The sequence below is a fragment of the Macaca fascicularis genome, chromosome 4 (genome assembly GCF_037993035.2).
Source record: "Macaca fascicularis isolate 582-1 chromosome 4, T2T-MFA8v1.1".
NCBI lineage: Eukaryota > Metazoa > Chordata > Mammalia > Primates > Cercopithecidae > Macaca > Macaca fascicularis.
Genome location: NC_088378.1, coordinates 148941765 through 148964999, shown reverse-complemented (window position 1 = coordinate 148964999; position 23235 = coordinate 148941765). Strand labels below are relative to the sequence as shown.

Sequence of the window (23235 nt, the reverse complement as noted above, 5' to 3'; positions counted from 1 at the left end):
TTCCTTGCTGTTGAAATGGAAACAAAATACAGTACAAAAAAAATCAAAAAGCAAAATCTCTTATAATGCAGTTTCTACCCAGGTAATAGTTTTGTTCTTATCTTTGAAGGTCACAAATATCCATAGTGCTATTCAGTCACCAGGAAAGGTAATGCAAAGAGGACAAATATCGTTTCATGTAACAATTACATTTTACTGAAAGGCAAAGTAATGTGACTTGCATAATCTGAGATTTTTTTAATTACAAAAGGAAAAGACCCCGAATCCCCTTTTCATGAACTCTTCAAATAATAAAAGATAGGCTCACAAGCCAAAGAAGGCAGAATAATTAAGATTCATGACTATAAAGAGCTAAGAAGGAAGCTAGGCTTTCACAGTGAGAACTAATAACGTAATCACGAAAAAATAGGAACAGTGCCCTGGGAGAGAGAGAAGGGGACTGAGACCTACGAGTAAGGTTATCTTCCTGTGGATTTCAAGTGCAGAGCCCACACACCACTACAGATTGCCATGCTGCTGAGAGGAAACGTGCACTTTGCATTTAAGGAGTAACCCCAGTTCTGAAATTTGAGCAGCAGTTAAGAATAACTTCTAGGAAGGTCACTTCGGCATCTTGCTTGTCTTCCCAAAAAGAACCTGCCTTTACCATTTCTAAATTATCTATCCAAGGCTGCTCTTTAGTCTCAGAGATCTGTGCATTGACAGTTGCATCAATTACATTCAAAGTGAGCTAGTCTTTCTTTCCTACCTTGATAGCAAGCCACATTCGTGCAGTTGATGTGGTCACCCAGTAATTCACCTCTTCAAAGCACATGAAAATTCTTAAGGAATAAAAGGCATAACTTGGAAGATGACAAGGAATAGTAACTGCAAGGTATTCAAGTTGTATGACTTGGCAGCATAAATAAAAATTGAGAGACATAGGCCTAAGAACGCATTTTACACACAAAAAAATCTGTAATTGCCTTTTGTGCAAGATTGTTAAAGGCAAAAAAAAAAAAAAAAAAAAAAAAAGACCATTTACAAAGCAATTAGGTGTTATCCTGGGGAAAATGTAACATTAAAAAGAAGATTACAGTCAATCGTTCAAAGCCTTTTCTTGTGCCCTGTAGGGTCCTATGCTTTCAATGTGCAATTGAGGAGGTGACCTGCTAGAGATATCTGATGAGGTTCTACAAGCCAAGCTGCTGATGGCAGAGGATAGCTTCATTACAGTGTGATAACAGCCTAATTCTGCTGCTTATTAGAGACCCGAAGTGCCCCCAAATATAATTGGATATTTTTCCCCATCTGAATTCCAACATCACTGCTAGTCATTGACAAGTGACAAATAGAGGACGTACTCAGCATTGCACAGAAATTCCAAGGACACGACACTAAATTGAGGAAAGCGGATTCTAAATATCAACAGTCAGGGAAGGTAAAGAGAGATGAACAGCAAAGACTTTTTCCCTTACATTAACCTTGCAATCACCTCTTGTTTTCCTTAGTGCACTCTTACTCAGCTGAAGCCTCTCATTCTATAGTTTTCTCACATTTGAGCCACTAAATAAAAATCAGGGGCTAATGATTCGGAATACTTACTAACGTGGTTCACCTGGGACTTTTCCACTGGGAACTCCAGTCGTGAATTCTGCCTCCCAAAAAGGACATTGTGCTTGGTGTATCTTATTCCCAGGAGTATGTGTTGGAATTTTACATTGAACTATTTATTTTAGATTATGATGGGAAAGATCAGTGTGTAAAGGGGACTCTAATAGATTTGTCAATACAGGCTATGCTACAATTAATAACGAAGAGCTTTTTAGAACAGTGATGAAGATCAAATATCAGACTGCCTGGATTGGAATACCACCTAGCTTTGCCAGTTAGGTCACCTTCAGCAACTTCCCGGCTTCTTTTTTGAGGTGGAGTCTCGCTCTGTCATCTCAATCTCGGCTTACTGCAACCTCTGCCTCCTGGGCTGAAGCAATTCCCCTGCCCCAGCCTTCCGAGTAGCTGGGATTACAGGTGCCCACCACCATGCCCAGATAATTTTTGTATTTTTAGTAGAGACGGGGTTTCACCACGTTGGCCAGGCTGGTCTCGAACTCCTGACCCCAGGTGATCCACCAGCCCACCCCGGCCTCCCAAAGTACTGGGATTACAGGCATGTGCCCCTGTGCCCAGCCCTTCCTGGCTTCTTAAAACTCCAGTGTTTTCATCTCTAAAGTGGGCATAATAACAGTACATGTTAGCAATGATTCAGTGAGAATCTCTTAACAGCTTAGCGCTGTACAAAACACATTGTCACCAAATGTTAGCTTATGTTAGGAAAGTGTTAAAGAGAAAATGAGCAGAGAACTAAGGTCTATTTTTCTTAACGGATATCCTTTAAAAAATGACAAAATTGTGATACATTTAAACTTCTCGAATAGAGATTCTCAAACCCTAGCATTCATGAGAATCACCTGGAGAGTTTGTTGAATTTTTTTTTTTTTTTTTACCCACCCCCACATCCTGGGAGTATCTGATTCAATAGGTATGGGGTAGAGGGCTGAGAATTTGCATTTCTAACAAGGTAATGTGGATGCTGCTGGCCAGAGAACTACATACTGAGAGCTGCTGCTATAGCAAAAGGAAAGCGAGCTGATTAATTGGGCACTCAAAACGTGTCAACCACTCTGTGTACCTACGGCATTTACTTCAGTGAAAAGCACTGATCTTTCTATCCAGATATAAAAGCCACATTTCTAAGCCAGTCATGAATATTGCCATTCAGTTCTAAAAGGTTGACAAGTAGTAAGACATTCTCCTGGGGAAAAAAAAAAAAAAAATATATATATATATATATATATATATATATATATATATATATATATTTGCACTTACATACATATGATTGGAATCAATTCTGGTCACACTAAATAAACAGATTTTTGTATCTATTAAAGTGCTTTGGTGGGTGAATAATGTACTCTGCCCTACCCTCCAAGATTTATATGCCAAAGGATTTGTCATACCAAAATAAAAAAGGAACACAGGGGAATGAAGTGATGGGTCAGGAAATTAAGTTCATAATAAAAGTTTCATTTTTCAAGATTCCTTATTCTGGCATTAATACAAATTTCAGTATTAGTAACTATCATTAATTATAAGCAAATTTTTAATAAGAATTACGTAAGATATTCTACTTACTTTTTTCTATCACTATCAGCACTTTAAAAATACAATATGCATAATAAAATAACACCACAAAATAAACTGAAAATTTAAATCTATGTTTAAAATTCTCCATGAGCACTTCGGGGAGTGGAATTTTTTTAATAACTAGTTTAAAATGGAAATAAGAAAAAGGACTATTTTAAACCCTTGAAACTTCACATTCAAGGTAAATAATAAGGACATTTCTATCTACTTCTCCCTTTTACTTAAAATAGCCAGGGCATAATCTTTAAAGCCAGTCAAATCAATAAATGCTACACAAAAGCCTGGTATGGGAACCGAGCAACCTCATCAACGCCAGCTTCATAGTACAATAACATTCTATTTCATTGAATGTTAAAGTATAAAGTACAAATTAAACATGGCAATATAAGGAGTGTGTAATTCCACTTTTGTCTTGTTAGAATGCATTTTTTGACTATAGTCAATTTGACCTTCATAGCAATGACCAAATGAAGCAAATTTTAAAATAAATGGATAATGGAAAATAAGCCTTTACTTGGTGAATTTTAATGTATCCTGCTTACAAATCACTAGTAAATAACTTGTAGAGCAAAGCTTCTTACAAAATGTTTTAGTCTTATTATCATTCAAATAATAAACTGCATATTCCTACTAATTATTGGTACCCAAGCCTATTGGATTTCTCCATTTTTCTTTCATCTTTATCTTGGATCTTGATCTTCCTGAATCTTTTAGCCAAGAACATGTTCAAAGAACTCTAAACTCAAAGAAAATTCAATGTGTGATTTAAGACGAAAGCCTTTCATTTTCATTTTGTTTCACTGTAAACAAATTCCTTTGACTATTTGAGATTTTCTTCTAACAGAAATAAATGAAATTTGGAGAAAAGTATTTTGATGGTAGTTTGAGCATTCTCCTTTAACCAAAGCAAAAACCAGAGTTCGTTTTGCTTTTGAAAACAGACAATAGATAATTCTTCTACAGTGTAAAGCAAAAGCGAATTTTCATGAAATTCTATTTGTTAGTCAAATTATCCTATTCAGCCCTTTGGACATAGATATTTTCTAGAAGTTAAGATTGTTGAGACATAAGGAATAGAATGTGATTAATGAAGATTTGCTGAAGAAGGAATTCCACACACATCCAATGACTGTTCAACAATGGTGGAGGTCACACTCCCTACAGAAATAGCTCTTTACCATGCTGTGTAATACCAGATGCCGCATATCAGCTAACTTTGGGAAGACACACTAATTCCAAGCCCCTTTTGCCAAAGTAACGATCATTAATTGAGCTCCTATCTGCTAGCCATTGTACTGGAGACACCACAAGAAGGAAAAAAAAGACACATTGCTCATCACATCTTCCCTTTCTGACACACACACACTCTCTCTCTCTCAACCTCCCACACAGAGGGTTTGCAATCCCCCGGAAAAAAAAGCTACATACACTGTTCTTTTCCTTTGGTTTCCCATCTTCTGCTCCTGTACTGGAATTCTGCTCATGTGCTCTAGCCACACTGGAATTCTTTAGGTCTTTAAAGGCATCACGCTACTTCCTATCCCAAAGCCTGAGCATACTCTTCCCTTTCACTTGGGAATTGCTGTCTGCCTTTACCATGGTACACACTGTTCATACTTCAGGTGTCAGATTAAACACTGCTTTCTCAGCAAAGCCATCCCTAATCCCCTATCAGATGTCCTCAGTACTTGCCTTGTAGCATGCATCGCAGTAGATAACCATGTATTTGTGGACATTTCTGATGCACATCTATCTTCTCTACTTGTCAACAGCAACATCAAATGGGCTTGATTTCTTATCACGTGCCATGCTAAGTGTTTGGAATACAATAAAGATGGAGTTTCTATTCCATGCAACTATATGCTAATGTTAGAGAGATGCAATCATCTAATAAATACTGTAATAAATATTAATGAGACAAATAGGCAACATTTTGTCATTGTAATGTTAAAGGCCTGCTTTAAGTAATGGAAAGCTGATGCATCAGGAATGAGATGGTGCCAACAAAAAATATGTGCCAGGCACAGGAAGAGCCGCTTCTGGTGAAAAGGGTCAGAGGAGGATAAAAGAGCTAGAACTTAGCAAGCAATGGTGAAAGAACTATGGAAGAGGGAAGAGAAGGCAAAGTAGGCAATAGACCCTATAGATCTCCCAGTCAAGGAAAGAATTTAATTCTAAACCAATGGAAAGAGGGAGATTTTGGTACAACCTAGTGAGTAGTAACATAAGAACAAGTAGTTCTGCTTAAAGAAAGAATGGTAAGGTACAAAGAGCATCAGAAGTGATATTTGAGCCATGTCTTAAAGGAAACTTCCCAAAAGAAAAAGGAAAGTTTGTTAAGTCTATGCACTTGGTCTTTGCAACAGATTTCACAGAAAACTGTATTGAGGAACAAATGTCCTTTGAAACAAACAAACTTCTTAGTGCCCCAGTAAAATAATATCAAAGGCTGCTATGAGCAAGAATAAATACTAGGTTGGTGCAAAAGCAACTGTGCCAATCTATACAAAGTGTCAGCCCAAGCCAAAAGTTTGTTCACTTGTCTAGGTCAAGGAATGGCCAGCAAAATGTTTAGGATATTGCTGGGCTACATACACAGTTGCAGAAAGTCAGACCATGAATGAAATCGCAAGCTTGGGTATCCTTGGAGCAGGAAATGGAGATGAACTATGCAAGACACCGGATGCCTGCTTCTAGAGTCCTCTACTCAAGGAATATCAGAAAGTTTATGCTTTCCGTTCACTGCAGAAAAGTGAGGTGTTCCAATAATCATCAGGCAAAACCTATAATTGTTCTCAGGTTATGTGACTATATTTTAAAAACCACCCAACTAATGGAACACAAACAAAAGCTACTATTTTCTGAGCCACTCTACACTGTACCATAGTAATCTGTTTTGGGTAGGTCATTACTTGCAGGTAAGATCAATATTAGCACACTCTGTCCAAAAGCAAATCAGGCCAGTAAACTGTAAATTCTGTGAGAGCAGGGACCATGTGGATTTGCTCATTAACTTGGCATAATGTTTAGCCTATAGTAGAGGCTCACTAAACATTTGTTGAATACACACATGATAAAAATAACACTATCACAAAGAAGCATAAATGATATGTAGCATGGTAGTTGAGGAGGAGAAATACTACTTCCCACCAAGGTGCTCATGAAAACTAGCCACAGTAAAAGAAATTTGAGCTAGATATTGTAGGATCATAATTATAATAGAAATGACTATGAAGATGAAGATGAGGATGAAAATAACAGTTAACTATATAGAGCTAACCATCTACTAGGCACTATCCTAAGTATTTTCATACATTAATTCATTAATTTCTAATAAGCCTGTGAAGTAAAGCCTATTGTTCTAATTTTTGAGATAAAAAAACTAAAACAGATTTAGATGTGCTTTTGATTAACAGAAAAGTGCAAGGAGAGCACAATAAAAACAAGAGGTCAATAAACTCAGTAAATTCTAAATTAAAATGCAAATTACCCCACCCTTCATTGTCCACAGATACCCTCACAACAGCCACAGAGACAGGGTAAATAAATGATGCCCTCCCAAAGAACATTAGTAGAATCTATTTATTGAATGTGCTGAATTCAAATGGCTTTTTTCCCATCCCAGCCTTCAAACATGGGGTTTTTGGAGACACCTTGACAGCTCCTATAGTTCACTTAAATGGATGATTTCTTTCTAAATCAAACAGAACCCAATTTCAATGCAGTTCTTAGCTCTTCTATTGGATGGGATGGAGGGGATGAGCAATGAGTTAAAGCGTGAAAGGAGAAAGAAAAGAATGATATTCATATGACAAAGAAATAGAGCAGAGAAACCACTCTAAGTCCAGTGGTTTCTCTGCTCTAAGTTCTAAACACAGCTTTCTCTTTGTATTAGTCTGTTTTCATACTGCTATAAAGAACTGCCCGAGACTGGGTAGTTTATGAAAGGAAGAGGTTTAACTGACTCACAGTTCAGCATGGCTGCGGAGGCCTCAGGAAACTTACAATCATGGCAGAAGGTGAAGAGGAAGCAAGGCACCTTCTTCACAAGGCAGCAGGCAGAAGAACTGCTGAGCAGAGAGGGAAAAGCCCCTTATGAAACCATCAGATCGCGTGAGAACTCACTCACTATCACGAGAGCAGCACGAGGGAACCACATCCATGATTCAATTACTCCACCTGGTCTCTCCCTTGGCATGGGGATAATAGGGACTTGGGGTTTACAATTCAAAGTGAGACTTGGTGGGGACGCAAAGCCTAACTATATCACTCTTTTACTAATTACCTTCCCCTAGAAAAGTTGCTTAAATTCTCTGGGCCTCACTTTCTTCATCTGCATGAAAGTATTGGGTTGGATCATCTTTAATATCCCACTTGTCTACTTCTATGTAGATTTCCTAGTGAACTGAGAACTAAGAAAGTACATCCCTGTCCATTCAGGAACAGAAATCAAAGCTTCCATATCTGCTGGAGAAAATAGAAGTTGCTACAGTGAGAATAGCATCAATTATTAGTTACACGTGCTCCATTACTTTGTCACGCCTTGACACTGAGCCAGGTGCAGTGAGAGATTTGACAAGCTGCTCTTACCTTTCTCACAGTTGTTAGGACTTTCATTTAATTTCAGTAAATTAAGAAGCTAGTTAAGAATTCACTGTGGGGAAGGCTATTTTTAAAACTTAAAAATAATTATCACAGAGGTCACCGATGCTGAGACAAGCATCCATTCATAACTGGCCTTCCCATGTAAGTGCATGAGGTCGGTGCTTTATGATATACAAACAGCTGAGCAGTCTGGGACACACTTTGATGATGCTCAAATTATTAAACCTTGTTAACCTCTCAGGGACAGTCAGGGGACAACTATAAATAATTATTCTGACAGGTTTCAGGATTTATTTCTAAGTTATTATTTAGTATCCAAGAAATAAAAATGGTAGTCTGGATTCAAGATATCTGAGTTCTAATACTGGCCCTGCCATTGATTTCTTGTGTAATTTTGTGCAAGTCATCTAACCTCAGGAAGCCTGTTTCCTCATCTGCATAATAAAGGAGTTGAACTGAACATCATTCAAACAAACATGGTGCTCTACTAGGCACCTGGGAAACAACAGTGAATACTAGTGTAGTGTATTAGTGTATAAGTTCGGGAGTGAAATGCATGCAAATAACTGTGCTGGAGCCCAAAGAACTAGATGGAGATACTGGTCCTTGCCTTGAAATGCTAGAATACGATGCCACACCTGCTTCACCTATTTGTTCATCATCCGAAGCCCTCCTTCCCACCAAAGACACAGAAAAAGCAAAAAAACATTGCCCAGAAAATGCTTGACATACTCCTTCCTTGACCATACACTTGGATTCATTGAGAAGCTGTCTTATGACTCATTCATTCAACAATTAGGTGCTAAAGATGAGCAGAGCAATGCCAGGAAGATCCAAATGTAAAAAATTGTCTGTCTTCAGGAACTCACAGGCTATTGAGAGACCGAAACAAACAGCATGGTGAGCACAATGACAGAGGATTACAGAATGCAATGGAAACACACAGGAATTGCACTTCCCCTAGAGGAGGGAAGCAAGGTATGAAGGAATACCTGAGGAGAAGAAATTCTAACATACTGTTGTTTATCTTCTTATCAAAGATCTTATTAAAGCTAAAGTAATCCTATCTTGTTTATTACCTATTCATCTGTTTATATGTTTATTTTCTTCCTTCCCTATAACTGTTTCCTGTTGCTGCTATAACAAATTACTGCAAGTTTAGCAGCTTAAACAACACAATTGTTTTATCTTACAGTTTTGGAGGTCAAAAATACAAAATGGATTCAATAGGCTAAAACCAAGGCATCAGAAGACCATTCCTTCTGAGAAGGGGGAGAATCTGTGTCCTTATCTTTTCAGGCTTCTAGAGGTCATCCACATTCATGACCCCTCCCCTCCATCCTCAAAAGCGGCGTCACACATCTTTCTGTACCTTTTTCTGTAGTCATATCAGTGTCTGACTAATTCTGTTCTTCTGCCTCCCTATTCCACTTTTAAGTTTTGTGACTATAATTGGGCCCTACCTGGATAATCCAGGCTAATTTACCTAGTTTAAGGTAAGCTAATTAGCAACCTTAATTTCACCTGCAATCACACTGCCCTCCTTGCTGTGTCAACTAACATAGTGACAGGTTCTGGGGATTAATGAATGGATGTCTTTGAGGGAACCACTATTCTTCCTACCACATTCCTCTTCTAGAAAAATTCATTGCAAACAGAAACTTTACCTTTACCCACTATTGAATCTCCAACAGGTGGAGCAGCACCTAGCACACAGAAGATTCTCTATAGTTATTTGTTGATTGAATGGCTAATTGACAATGGTGATACAACACCAAAAATAATCATTAATTTTTAAAATATTCTTTATTGATTAAAAATGTTAACAATCATTCGCTCCTTTAGCAACTCACACTTTTTGCCAGTAGAGGGTCCTGCATCCATGTTGATGGCTGCTGACTGATCAGAGAGGTGACTGGTAAAGGTTGGGATGACTGTGGCAATTTCTTAAGACAACAATGAAGTTTACTGCATTGATTGACTCTTCCTTGCAATATTATTCTGCAGCATGCAATGCTGTTTCATAGCATTTACCCACATTAGATTTCTTTCAAATTTCAAACAATCCTCTCGAACCCTGCCACACCTTTATCAACTAAGGTTATGCAATATTCTAAATACTATGTTGTCATTTCGACAGTGTTCACAGCATCTTTGCCAGGGGGAGATTCCATCTCAACAAACCACTTTCTTTGCTCATTCATAAGAAGCAACTCCTTACCCGTTAAAAGTTTTATCATGAGATTTCAGCAATTTAATCACATCTTCAGGCTTCACTTTTAATTCTGGTTTTTTTCCTGTTTTCACCATATCTGCGGTTACTTATTTTTTATTTCAATAGCTTTAGGGATGCAACTGGTTTTTTTGTTACAAAGAATGAATTGTATCACTGAACTCTGGGATTTTAGTGTACCCATCACCTAGATAGAGTACATTGCACACAATAGGTAGTCTTTTTATGCTGCACCTCTCTCCCACCATCCCCACTTCTGAGTCTCCAAAATTCGCTATACCACTCTGTATGCCTCTGCATACCCATAGCTTAGCTCCTACTTATAAGTGAGAACATGTGGTGTTTGGTTATCTGCTCCTGAGTTACTTCACTTAGCATAATGGCCTCCAGTTCCATTCAACTTGCTGCAAAATACATTATTTCATTCATTTTTGTGTCTAAGTAGTATTCCATGTGTATATATACCACATTTTCTTTATCCACTCATTGGTTAATGGGCCCTTAGGTCGATTCCATATCTTTGCAATTGTGAATGGTACTGCAATAAACATATGTGTGCAGCTGTATTTTTTATATAATGACTTTTTTTCCCTTGGGTAGATAGCCAGTAGTGGAATTGCTGGATTGGTTAGTAGATCTACGTTTAGTTCTTTGAGAAATCTCCATACTGCTTTCCATAGAGGCTGTGCTAATTTAAATTCCCACCAGCAGTGTATAGCATTCCCTTTTACTACATTTGTGCCAATGTCTATTGTTTTCTGACTTTCTGATAATGGCCATCTGGCTAGGGTAAGGTAACATCTCATTGTGGTTTTAATCTGCATTTCCCTGATTATTAGTGATACTGAGCATTTTTTCATGTTTATTGGCCATTTGTATATCTTCCTTTGAGAAATGTATGTTCACGTCCTTTCCCACTTTTAATTGGGATTATTTGTTGTTTTCATGCTGATTTGTTTGAGCTACTTGTAGATTTTCGATATTAGTCTTTTGTCAGATGCATAGTTTGCGAATATTTCCTCCCATTCTGTAGGTTGTCTGTTTACTCTGCTGATGGTTTCTTTTGCTGTGCAGAAACTTTTTAGTTTAATTAGATTCCATTTATTTACTTTTGTTTTTGTTGCATTTGTTTTGGGGGCCTCTTAGTCATAAATTCTTTGCGTAGGCCAATGTCCAGAAGAGGTTCTTTTAGGGTTTTCTTCTAGAATTGTTATGGTTTCTGGTCTTAGATTTAAGTCTTTAACCTATCTCGAGTTAATTTTTCTATATGGTGAGAGATAGGGATCCAGTTTCATTCTTCTGAATGTGGCTGTCCGATTTCCCAGTATCATTTATTAAATAGGGAGTCTTTTCCCCAGGATATGTTTTTGTCTGCTTTGTGGAAGATTAGTTGGTTGTCAGTATTTGGATTTACTTCTGGGTTTTCTGTTCCATTGGTCTGTGTGTCTACTTTTATACCAGCACCATGCTGTTTTGGTTACTATAAGCTAACATTTCCCAGAAGACTTAAATATTATAGCAATATGGGAATAGAGGAGTAAGAGTTTCCTTTTAAGAGCAGGTGTGGGTGTGGGATGCTGCATTTGCTTTCTACGGATGCCATAACAAAACATTATAAACTTGGTAGCTTTGAACAATAAAAATTAATTACTTTTAAGTTCAGAAGATCAGAAATCTAACCCCAAGGCATTAGCAAGGTCAATTCCTTCTGAGGCTCTGAAGGAAAAATCATCCTAGGCCTCTGTCCTAGCTTCTGGTGCTTGCCAGCAATCTTTGACATTCCTTTGCTTGTAGACACACCACTCCAATCCCTACCTCAATCTTTCCATCACCTTCTTCTGTGTCTCTCTGTGTCCTCCCTTCTTGTTACAAGGACACCAGTGGTTTTACCAGATCACCCTAAATCCAGGATGAGTTCAACTCAAGATCCTTAACTGATTTCATCTGCAACAACCCTAAGTCCAGGTAACATCACATTCTGAACTTCCACATGCACATGAATTTTGGGAGGAACCTGTTCAACCCACTCCAAATGCTCTTGTTCTATGACTTACAAACACAGTGCTTCTCAAGGCTCCAAATGGCCTCAAGATGGGTGTCTCTGGGTCTACAATGGTCAGAAAATACTTTCTACTGTAAAGTTAACAGAGACTCTGCAGAAATTTCTCCCCTTTTCTCCTGCATCACGGTTTTTTAAGTACTTCTTGGAAAGAAAATCGGCTGCGCTAATACAGCTCTTCAAATAATTTATCTTTATCAATAAAACCTCAGGAAAATTAAACCACAAAGATATATTTCCAAAATGCACTATCAGTTTGAATGAAGTCCACAAAGGCTCCAAAGCAAGAATGAAGCCTGGGGTGTGTGCCCTCTCCCTTCAGGAGGCTTTTCAACTCTTGGTAAAAGGATTCCAGATACAAATGGACTGCTGGCCTAGATTTGGATGTAGAAGAATGTAAATAGCTGTTGGCTTATTATAGTAGAAATCTCAAACGCTTATTGTTGCTTTCAGTCAGGTGGATATTTTTTATGTAGCTCAGTTTTCTATAGTTGGTGATGGGAGAAATACCTTTTGTTTCGCCTAGCACAGTAAGTCGAGCTGCAGTCTCTCATCAGAATAGGGAGTGAAAAGATGGAACCCCAGGTGGCACAGACCTGAAGGTCCTTTCCTAATACAGAACTTAGGGCTTTACTGTTACAAAATATCAGAAAAGGCTAAGTGCTCACTTAAAAAAAAACAGTAAGGTCAAATCTACAGTGCTTTCCTAGGTAACATTCCCCAGTGCACCATTATTCCCTGTGTTCCTTGTAGCAAGGTGGACAGCTTCACTTATAAAGCATTTCAAGAGAATGAAATAGTAAATTATATTAAGAGTCCCAGAATTACAATTAGAAATTTGATAGGACTCTGTAGACTTTCTTCCCATATAATTCTATGGTTAACCACCACAAGGAAATGTAGAGAAGATTCCAATAAAATACATATTAAGAAAGGAAATGTTACTTTTTTGCTACCACCTTTTGTGAGAGGTATCGTTTTATTAATATTAAGTTAGATTAAAAAGTATATTTGCTATTAAAGATCCAAGACTTTGAAGTCACTTGGTTTATCACTGTCTCTCCATTTACCAATATCCCCAAAACTAATCTTTTTTTTTTTAACAATTCCTAACCACTTTTATTTCTGAAATGCAGAAAATAAGAGTTTTACCTCCAAATCAATGCACAATGCTTTGCACATACCAGATACTCTACAAAAACTGGTTGATATAAATGAGACAGAAACAGAAACCACGCTTCAGAAATTCACTGAATGAAACTGACAAAAAGAAGTAACATCATTTATTTATTCAAGAATAGAGGAGTTCTAGTTTTTGATGCAGGAATAGCCCCTTTTCTTCTGAAACTCTACTTGCCATCCAGGTGCATTCTTCAGAGTGAGAAAGGCAGAATTATTCATACTGTGGAATTTTATAAATTACAGCCCAGGAAAAAAAAAAAAACAAACAACCCTGATCCATTTCACTTCAAAGCCATACACTCTCAAGCCCCCTCATACATGTTAAATTTCTGAGTGTTGTGATATGTCATTCTTTGGCCTCACAGGAAATTTGAGCAACCATATTGAACAATCAATATAAATCCTTTTTCTTTTCACAACATCCAAGCAATAGTTTCCAACTTTGTTTTGAGTCACTCAAAGCAAGATTTTTATAGTTTCTTTGATATGCACTTCTATTTAAAAATTTTTGCATTTCTGCTTCAAAATCTAACTCCCTTTTGAAATACATTTCTAAAACTACGTTCTAATAATACTGGATTATAAGAAAAATCATGCAGAGATACATGCAGACTTGAGAAATCGATGGCATTTGGAAGATAACTGGAATCATTCTTGTTGGAAGTGACTAGAGGAGTGTTGAATATATAAATTTAATCATTGATTCTAAATTAGTAATAACTGCAGGCCTCGTTTTAAAAGACCTATATGCCAACATGTACTGAAGAGTAGTGGAAAGGGCAATTTTTTAAAAAAGGCTCAACCAGCTGTGTAATTGTGTTGATACATGAATGCCTCTTCTTCGGAAAATTTTGAAACTTTTTCCCGGAATATTATCAAAGCTAATATAATAACTATATACCCACCACCCAGAATTAATATCAACATTCTATCATGTTTGATTCAGATTTTCATTTTTGTGAAAGATCTAAAATCTACAGATAAAATTTCACTCTTCTCCGAACCCCTCCCCAATCTAATACCTTTCTATCTCCAGCATTAATCACTGTCCTATATTAGCTGAGTATGCAACATATATTTTAAGGTATTTGTAATCAATATATATTTAAAGATAATATAGAAGTGCACACATACAGAATTATAGAGATTTTTCAGTTTACAGAAATGTTATTAAACTGTGCAACTTTCTATAATTTGTTTTTTGTTTTTACTTTAACTTAGATATTTTGAAATCCATCCATGTATGTTCAATATAGTCCATTCAATTTAACTGCTGTATTATAACCTGAATAAATAACTGGTTTATCAATTTTCCTCCACATGAGCATTTGAGCTTTTTTCTCTCTCTCTTACAGATAATACTATCATTTGCACTATTACATATCCTAGAATTCTCCAAGACATATATCTACAACTGGAATTGTCAGACTGTGGTGTAAAATGGGTCTTCAAAAGGTTCATGAAAAATGCATACTATGAAAAAAGTATGCATATTTCAAATTTTTTGCACCAAAATAAACTCATATTAACTTGTTATAATATGTCCAAACAGCATCTAATTTGAGGCACTAGGAAGGATAAGACATCAGTTTGAAAACAGCCCCTAGCAGAGCAACATGAATTCTGCTAAAATGAAGTAAGAACACAGGTCAAACTTCTGATGAAGCATGAGTATAAGAATGGTGACATCATTAGCTGGGTATGTTGGCGCTTGCCTGGAGTCCCACCTGCTTGGGAGGTTGAGGAAGGAGAATCTCTTGAACCCAGGAGGCGGAGGTTGCAGTGAGCCGAGATCACACTACTGCACTCCAGTCTGGCCTGGGCGACAGAGAAAGACTCCATATAAAAAAAAAGAAAAGAAAAGAAAAAGAAAAAAGAAAATAATGGTGAGATTATTGATGCTTTAGAAAATGTTTCTGGGAATAATGCCCCAAAGAAATCAGCAGTTTACAAATAAATAGCTCATTTTAAGAAACACAACAATGTTGAAGCTCATAGTGACAGACGATCCACATCAATTTGCAAGGAAAAATTTATCTTGTTTGTACCCTAGTTGAAGAAAGCCAACATTGAACAGCAGAAACAATAGTCAACATCATAGACATTTCAGCTGGTTCAGTGTGCACGATTTTAATCGAAAAATTAAAGTTGCCAAAAACATTGCACCCATTTCAGCTGCAGACAAGAGCACACATTTAGACAGAAATTTTAAACAAGTGGGATCAAAATCCTAAAGTATTATTTTTTGAAGAATTATAACGGAAGATGAAATATGGCTTTACCACTACACACCTGAAGACAAAGCACAATCTAAGCAATGGCTACCAAGAGATGGAAGTGGCACAGTCAAGAGCAAATGTCATGACAACAGTTTTTTGGGATACTCAAGGAATTTTGCTTGTTGATTTTCTGGAGGGTCAAAGAACAATAAAATCTTATTATGAGAGTGTTTTTGAGAAAGTTAGCCAAAGCTTTAGCAGAAAAAATCCTGGGAGAGCTTCACCAGAGAGTCCTCCTCCACCACAACAATGCTCCTACCAATGCCTCAACAAACAAGGATAATTTTGAAAGAGTTTCGATGGGAAATCACTAGGTATTAACCTGACAATTCTGATTTGGCTCCTTCTGACATTGTTTTTGCATGTTTCCAAATCTTAAAGAATATTTAAGAGGTATTTAATTTCCTCAGTTAATCATGTATTTTAAGATGCAGAAAAGGCCTTCAATAAAATTCATCGTCCTTTCATGTTAAAAACTCTCAATAAACTAGGTATTGAAGGAACATACCTCAAAATAAGAACCATGTATTACAAACCCACAGCCAATATCATACTGAATGGGGAAAAGCTGAAAGGACGCCCCTTGAAAACCACCACAAGATAAGGATGCCCTCTGTCAGCACTCCTATTTAACGTAGTATTGGAAGTTCTGGCCAGGGTAATCAGGCAAGACAAGTAAGTAAAGGGTATTCAAATAGAAAGAGAGGAAGTGAAATTATCTTTGTTTGCAGATAACACGATCCTAAATCTAGAAAACCCCACCGTCTCAGCCCAAAAGCTTCTTAAGCTGATAAGCAATTTCAGCAAAGTCTCAGGATACAAAATCACCGTGCAGAAATCACTAGCATTCCTATGCACCAACAACAGGCAAGCAGAGAGCCAAATCATGAATGAACTCCCATTCATAGTTGCTCCAAAAAGAATAAAATATCTGTCAGCACTGCACCGATTTCCGCATCCAGCTCTGGACGCTTCCAGTCTTAGCTGGGCCCATTTGGGAGGGTGTACTACAGACCTTCACATGTTGAACAGTAGGATTCAGCAGGGAATGAGTTCCACATCCTCCTTTCATCCCATCCTTCTTTCCCAACTCCTCTTCCACCTCCCACTGTCCCCATGTCTACTTTACTGCTCAATCTGGATTTGGGGGAACCGCCTCCCAAAAAAACATTAGAAGGAAATGCCAAGCACTGAAATTTTGTCAAGAAGTGGAGGCTCTTGGAATGGAAGGGCTTTCTGGGTAAAAAGAACCAGCCCCCTTGTGAGGCACCTAAGTTTTACTCTGAACCTCCAAAAAATGGGGAAACTCATAGAGTAGATGGCACTTGGAAGACCCCTCCCTTCCTAAAAAATAAGAAGATCACTGCCTCCAATGGATCAGGACAGCCCCTGGACAAGAAAGCTGCAGTGGCTTGACTGACCCCTGCCCCTTTGAAGAAGGTTGATTCTGTTGCTGCTAAACTAGATTTGTTGGGGGAGATCTGGAGTGCCCTTCCCAAGATTAATAGGCACCTAACCCACTCCCAGAAGAAATCCTCTAAGAACCATCCACAGAAGAATGCCCCACAGAACTCCACCCAAGCTCATTCAGAGAATAAATGCTCCAGAGCATCCCAGAAGTTTGCCAAGGAAGATGATGGTGGCAATTAACTCTGAGATGGTGGGCACAAGACCCAAGGGGCATGTTAGTTCCTTGGCTCAATGTAGCATTGCCAACTACAACGGAGATGTGCTTTATGACGAGTACATCCTTCCCCACTGCCACATTGTGGACTACTGGACCAGAATGGAATGGTATCCACAAGCAGCACATGGTGAATGCCACACCCTTCAAGATTGCTCCAGGCCAGATCTTGAAGATACTCACAGGGAAGATAGTGGTGGGACATGCCATCCACAATGACTTCAAAGCCCTTTAGTACTTTCACCCCAAGTCCCTCACCCATGACACCACCTGTATCCCCCCTCCTCAACTGTAAGGATCCTATATCCCCCCACCTGACCACCCAGAGAACGCCACCATGTCTCTGAAGCATCTCACCAAAAAGCTGCTAAACTGGGATATCCAGGTTAGGAAGAGTGGCTATTCCTCTGTGGAAGATGCCCAGGCCACCATGGAGCTGTACAAGTTGGTTGAAGTTGAGTAGGAAGAGCACCTAACCCAGAATCCCCGCTAAGGACTAGCGGCAGTGGGGACGCTGGTGATGTGGGGAGGCAGAGGCAGTACCCATGAGAAACAGAGCAGCAGACCAATGGACAGCTCCACCAACTCCATATCTTTGGAAGCTAGAATTGTGGGGAAAGAGAAGTTCTACCCCAGACTCAATATCCACTGAAATTTCACCTCTGGTGTTGTGCCCTGTGTCTGGTTAAGTGTCCCATGGAAGCGGGAAGCCTTCACGTCAGAACACAGCCTTATGCCATTTACTTCTAAATGGTGCTAGCCACAGGTGTCCCAGGGTGCTCTGTGCCAGTCAAGATTTTTAACTTTCAAGAGGCAGGGCATACTATGAAATGCAGTTTCCCAAACTGCCTTTTCACTTGGGTGGACATACGTCTCTTTTTATGCCTTTTGGTCTTGAATAATTAACAACAAAAGTAATTGCAACAAAAAGAAAATTGACAAATGGGATCGAATTAAACTAAAGAGCTTCTGCACAGCAAAATAAACTATCATTAGAGCGAACAGACAACCTCCAGAATGGAAGAAAATCTTTGCAGTCTACCCATCTGACAAAGGTCTAATATCCAGAGTCTACAAGGAACTTAAGCAAAAAATAGGAAAAAAAAAAAAAAACATTAAAAAGTGGTCAAAGAACATGAACAGACACTTCTCAAAAGAAGATATTCATGTGGCCAACAAACATATGAAAGAAAGCTTAACATCACTGATCATTAGAGAAATGCAAACCAAAACCACAATGAGATAGATACCATCTCACATGAGTCAGAATGGCGATTACTAAAAAGTCAAGAAACAACAGATGCTGGCGAGGATGCAGAGAAAAGGAAACACTTTTACACTGTTGGTAGGAATGTAAATTAGTTCAACAATTTTGGAAGATGGTGTGGCAATTCCTGAAAGATCTACAAGCAGAAATATCATTTGACCCAACAATCCCATTACTGGGTATATACCCAAAGGAATAGAAATCATTCTATTATAAAGATACATGCACATCTATGTTCATTGCAGCACTATTCACAATAGCAGAGACATTTTATCAACCTGAATGCCCATCAATGATAGGCTGGGTAAAGAAAATGTGGTACTTATACATCATGGAATACTATGTAGCCATAAAAAGGAATGAGATCATGTCCTTTGCAGAAACATGGATGGAGCTGGAAGCTGTTATCCTCAGCACACTAACACAGTGTTCATTTTTCTATTGAGCTCTTTAAGATTTGTAACATATAGTAATATTTTTGTGTCTAGTGATTTTTGATCTGCATTGTATTTAAACTTTATAAAACATCAAATTTTGTCTTTCTTTATAACTTCTTGCTCTGTCTGACTTAAGAAATCCTTTCCACCCTATGGCCATATATATACCAAATATATTTTATTCTAACATTTTGAATGTTTAAGACTTTAATGCATATCTAGGACTTTAAATTTTATAAATGTATCCATTTATATAAATTGAATTTCATAAATTACACTATATTTATTTGTAAATATTATAAATTAAATATTACCTATTAATGTAGTTTACATTAAAGAATTAATGTATTTTTGAACATTTGGAATTTTAATGCATATTAAAGTATTTAACATATATTTAGAACACATATATTTTATACAATTTTTTCTTTCTTTATAAGTTCTGAAGGTGTCTGGTTTAAGAGGTCCTTCCCTATCCTGTGGTCATGATATTTTACTATACTTTATTCTAATTTTTGTGTTATTTTATTTTTTGTTATGGAAAATCAAATAGATCAAACTCAGTTTTTGAAATGACTATGGTCCCATGCAGGCTTAGGTCTAGCTGAGTGCTCTCTAGCTGCTCTATTTATTCTCAGACAAAAGTATTTATGTAAATTTATTAGCCGACTGGCTCTAGCACAATATTAGGGCAGAAATACTTATCATGCTGCTAGATTTAATAGGAATGCTTCTGAAGTTTCTTCCATTAAATACTACACCATAGTTTCCTGAACATCTCCTTCTAGTCCTAATTTGCAAAAGATTTTATCATAAATACATGGCGAATTATATTGATTGCTGCTTATTCTACAACTGTAGGAATTTATTATGCTTTTCTTTATTCTGTAAATGTGTTGGATTAGATTTATAAATTTTTGTGCATGTGAGCCAGACTTCTATTCCTAGGCTAAGTCCCATTTTACTTCTTATTTATTCATTTATTTTAAACATCTGCATTTTGCTAATAATTTATTTATGATTTTTACATGTACATTCATACATCAGACTATCTTATTTTCATGTATTATAATTAATAAATTATGTCACTAAGTTTATACTAACCCAATAAAATAAGTTATATATCTCTTTGTATTTTTCCCTTTTCTAAAACAGGAAATATCTACTTAGTAAAATTTCAGCAAAATTCACTTACTAAACATTCCGAACCAGGACTTTTTTTTTTTTAATGGGAGAGATTCTTGACTAGGAAATTAATTTCTTCACTTTTAATTGCTTCATTCAGAGATTTAAATATTTCTTCTTGAGTTAGTTCAGGTAATGTATGTATTCATTTTTTATGTGACCATGTATTCAAGATTTCAAATTTGTTCATAAGTTTATGTTATGTGTTTCTAGTACTCTCATGATTTGTATACTCCCTTTTCTCATCTAATTGGACTCTTTTCGATCGGGAAAGACAAATGCAGGCTAGACTTCTCATAAAGTCATTATTCCATCTAATCAATCATTGAATCATCAAATATGCATTGATCTTGAAAGGTACAGAGAAAACAACTGATACAACCCTCCAAGCCCAGGAATCAAAATTTGATTGAGTTTAAGTAGAGTTTGTTATGTTTTAAGGAAAAATATTTATCTTTTTTAGTTGTCAGTCTTTGTTATATCCCAATCTATGTATTATCTACTTGCATAATATTGTATAAATATAAGCTTTGATAAGCAAACATTTCAATAAATATTCTTAATTGTAGGGGAAAAACTCACTGGGTAGAAAAAATGTGATACTTTCTTTTCTTTTCCAATACCATCAGTCATGAAGAAATAACCAAGGGACCACCTCCATCTGGAGGAAGCTTGTGATAATTCCAGGACATAGAAAGCAATAGCTTTTGGAATAGCAATATCTAAATTCTAAGCCTATAATACAATGTGAATAAAGGTCATCGATAATTACTTTTCAAAAGCTCAGAAAACAAGCAACTGTTTTACAAATTAAACAGAGCACCCAAAATTGAAATTATTGAGTTGACTTTTGGGTTTTTTTGTTGTTGTTGTTGTTGTTTCTATTTTTTTTCTTTTTTTGAGACAGGATCTCGCTCTGTTACCCAGACTGGAGTGCAGTGGTGCCATCACAGCTCACTGCAGCCTTGCAGTGTAGAACTCCTGGGCCTGAGTGATCCTCCCACCTCAGTCTCCCAAGTATCTGGGACTACAGGTGCACACCACCATGCCTGGCTAATTTTTTTTTTTAAATAGAGACAAGGTCTAACTATATTACCTGGGTTGGGCTCAAACTCCTGGCTTCAAGAGATCCTTACACCTTGGCCCCAAAGTACTGAGATTACAGGCAGGCAGGACCCATCACACCTGACTTTCGTTTTAAAGCAACATTTCTTTTCTCTTTCTTTTTTTTCTTTTTTTTTTTTTTTTTGTTTTTTGGAGACAGAGTTGTTCTGTCACCCAGGCTGGAGTGCAGTGGTGCGATCTCAGCTCACTGCAACCTCTGCCTCCCAGGTTCAAGTGATTCCCCTGCCTCAGCCTCCTAAGTAGCTGAAAAGAAAAATAGATTTCTATCTTTAGTAGAGACAAGGTTTTGCCATGTTGGCCAGGCTGGTCTCAAACTCCTGACCTCAGGTGATTCACCCACCTCAACACCCCAAAGTGCTGGGATTACAGGCATGAGCCACCACTCCTGGACTAAAGCAACATTTTCTGAAGAAATGACTTGCAGACAATGATTCCTCAAGAAATTCTGCAAGAGAGGTGGAGGGCAGGCTGTTTCAATCAAAATATATAGAAAAGAGTGCTCACAATTCCTTACTCTTAGAGATTTAAAATGCAAATAAACATAATGTTTTGAGAAATTTTGCAATAAAGATACCTGTTGATCTTTGTTTAATCCAATGTTTCAATGTTACTTAATCACAGACCCACTTTTTTTCCACGCAGCATCTATTTAGGGTCATGGAATGTGCTTTGAGAAACACTACTGGAGTGGCATTTCCTAGAACTTTAGAAGGTAAAACAGAAAACACACATAGAAATCAATGTGATAACTTACAGATAGGCTCATAGTTAATATAGAGAGAACAACCAAAATTCAAAGCACTAGCCCTTAACAGTAGCCAAATTACCAGGACTCTTTCAAAAAAAAAAAAAAGAGTTAAAATTCTCATCCATTTGCATTTCTAAAATGCTGTTTTCCAAAAACATAGTGTGGCTAATGTCATATTAATGAAAAAGAAGAATCGTAAAAGCTTTTTTTCTCTTTCCATTCCAACATACACGCTTCGGAGTGGGATACAAGGGGTGCAACATTATTCTTTTTTTAGACCACTAAAAGGCTGTAGTATTAAACCATCCCTAAAACTGGCCACATTTAAAATCCATTAATATAACCAAATTCCTGTATGTAGCTCTGTCAATATGGGTCTCCTTTTTTATTGAATTTTCTTAGGGCAATTAACTAGAGCACTCTAACTAAATAGACTTGTATTTATGTAAGTACTGCTAGAGATATGAAAAAAATTTTTTAAACCACACGTACACTCTCTTGCCAGGATCTAGGGAATGCTGACCTGTCTGAATGTCTCTTTTCTTTCTCTTGATCATCTATCTTTAGACTCAGGAGGACCAAAAGTAACTGAATAAACATTATCTTGTCCTTGGCCTTCACCAAGCAAAATTGTTTATAGCTGAGACCATTTCCCTTTAGAGTCTGAGATCATTATTTTAAAGTAGATTGTCAAATGCTCCACAGTTGATCTCAGTTCAGCTCTGCCATTTGCTGCTCTATGAACCAAGTCCAGGGCATGACATTAAGCCTGTGACTACATAACATGAGAAAAATGTTTTAAGACAGAATAAAACATCACGTACAGTTTCTGGCAGTGAATCTCAACAATTGAAATATCCTTGTCCAAGGAAACACTTCAAGATACCGTTACAGAAAAATGACAACCATGCCTACCCCATAGGCAGTTGTGAGAATTTAATGAGATGATGGATATGAATGAGCACAGTGCTATAACATACACAGATTTTCAATAAATGGTTTGAATCACAATGTTATGAAATATGTTTAATCAAATTAACCGTGTGCATTTCAGGAAATATTGTGGCTACCTGCCTGCATGTTCTCGCAATGGTGCACTGCCTAATTTTTATCTTTCTCCACGTTTATACTCCATCCTACAATCTGGATCAGTCTTATATGTAATTAGGAAAGGATGATGCCTGATAATGTTGCCTGATGCATACAAAACAAAGTCTCCAATTCTGAAACCTCTCCTTTTGA

General features: G+C 37.3%; 1 pseudogene; it reads left to right on the top strand.

Annotated features, from left to right (window-relative positions):
- Positions 1-16663: 16663 nt before the first annotated feature.
- On the top strand, positions 16664-17724 carry LOC102124594 (interferon-stimulated 20 kDa exonuclease-like 2 pseudogene; annotated as a pseudogene).
- Positions 17725-23235: the final 5511 nt, after the last annotated feature.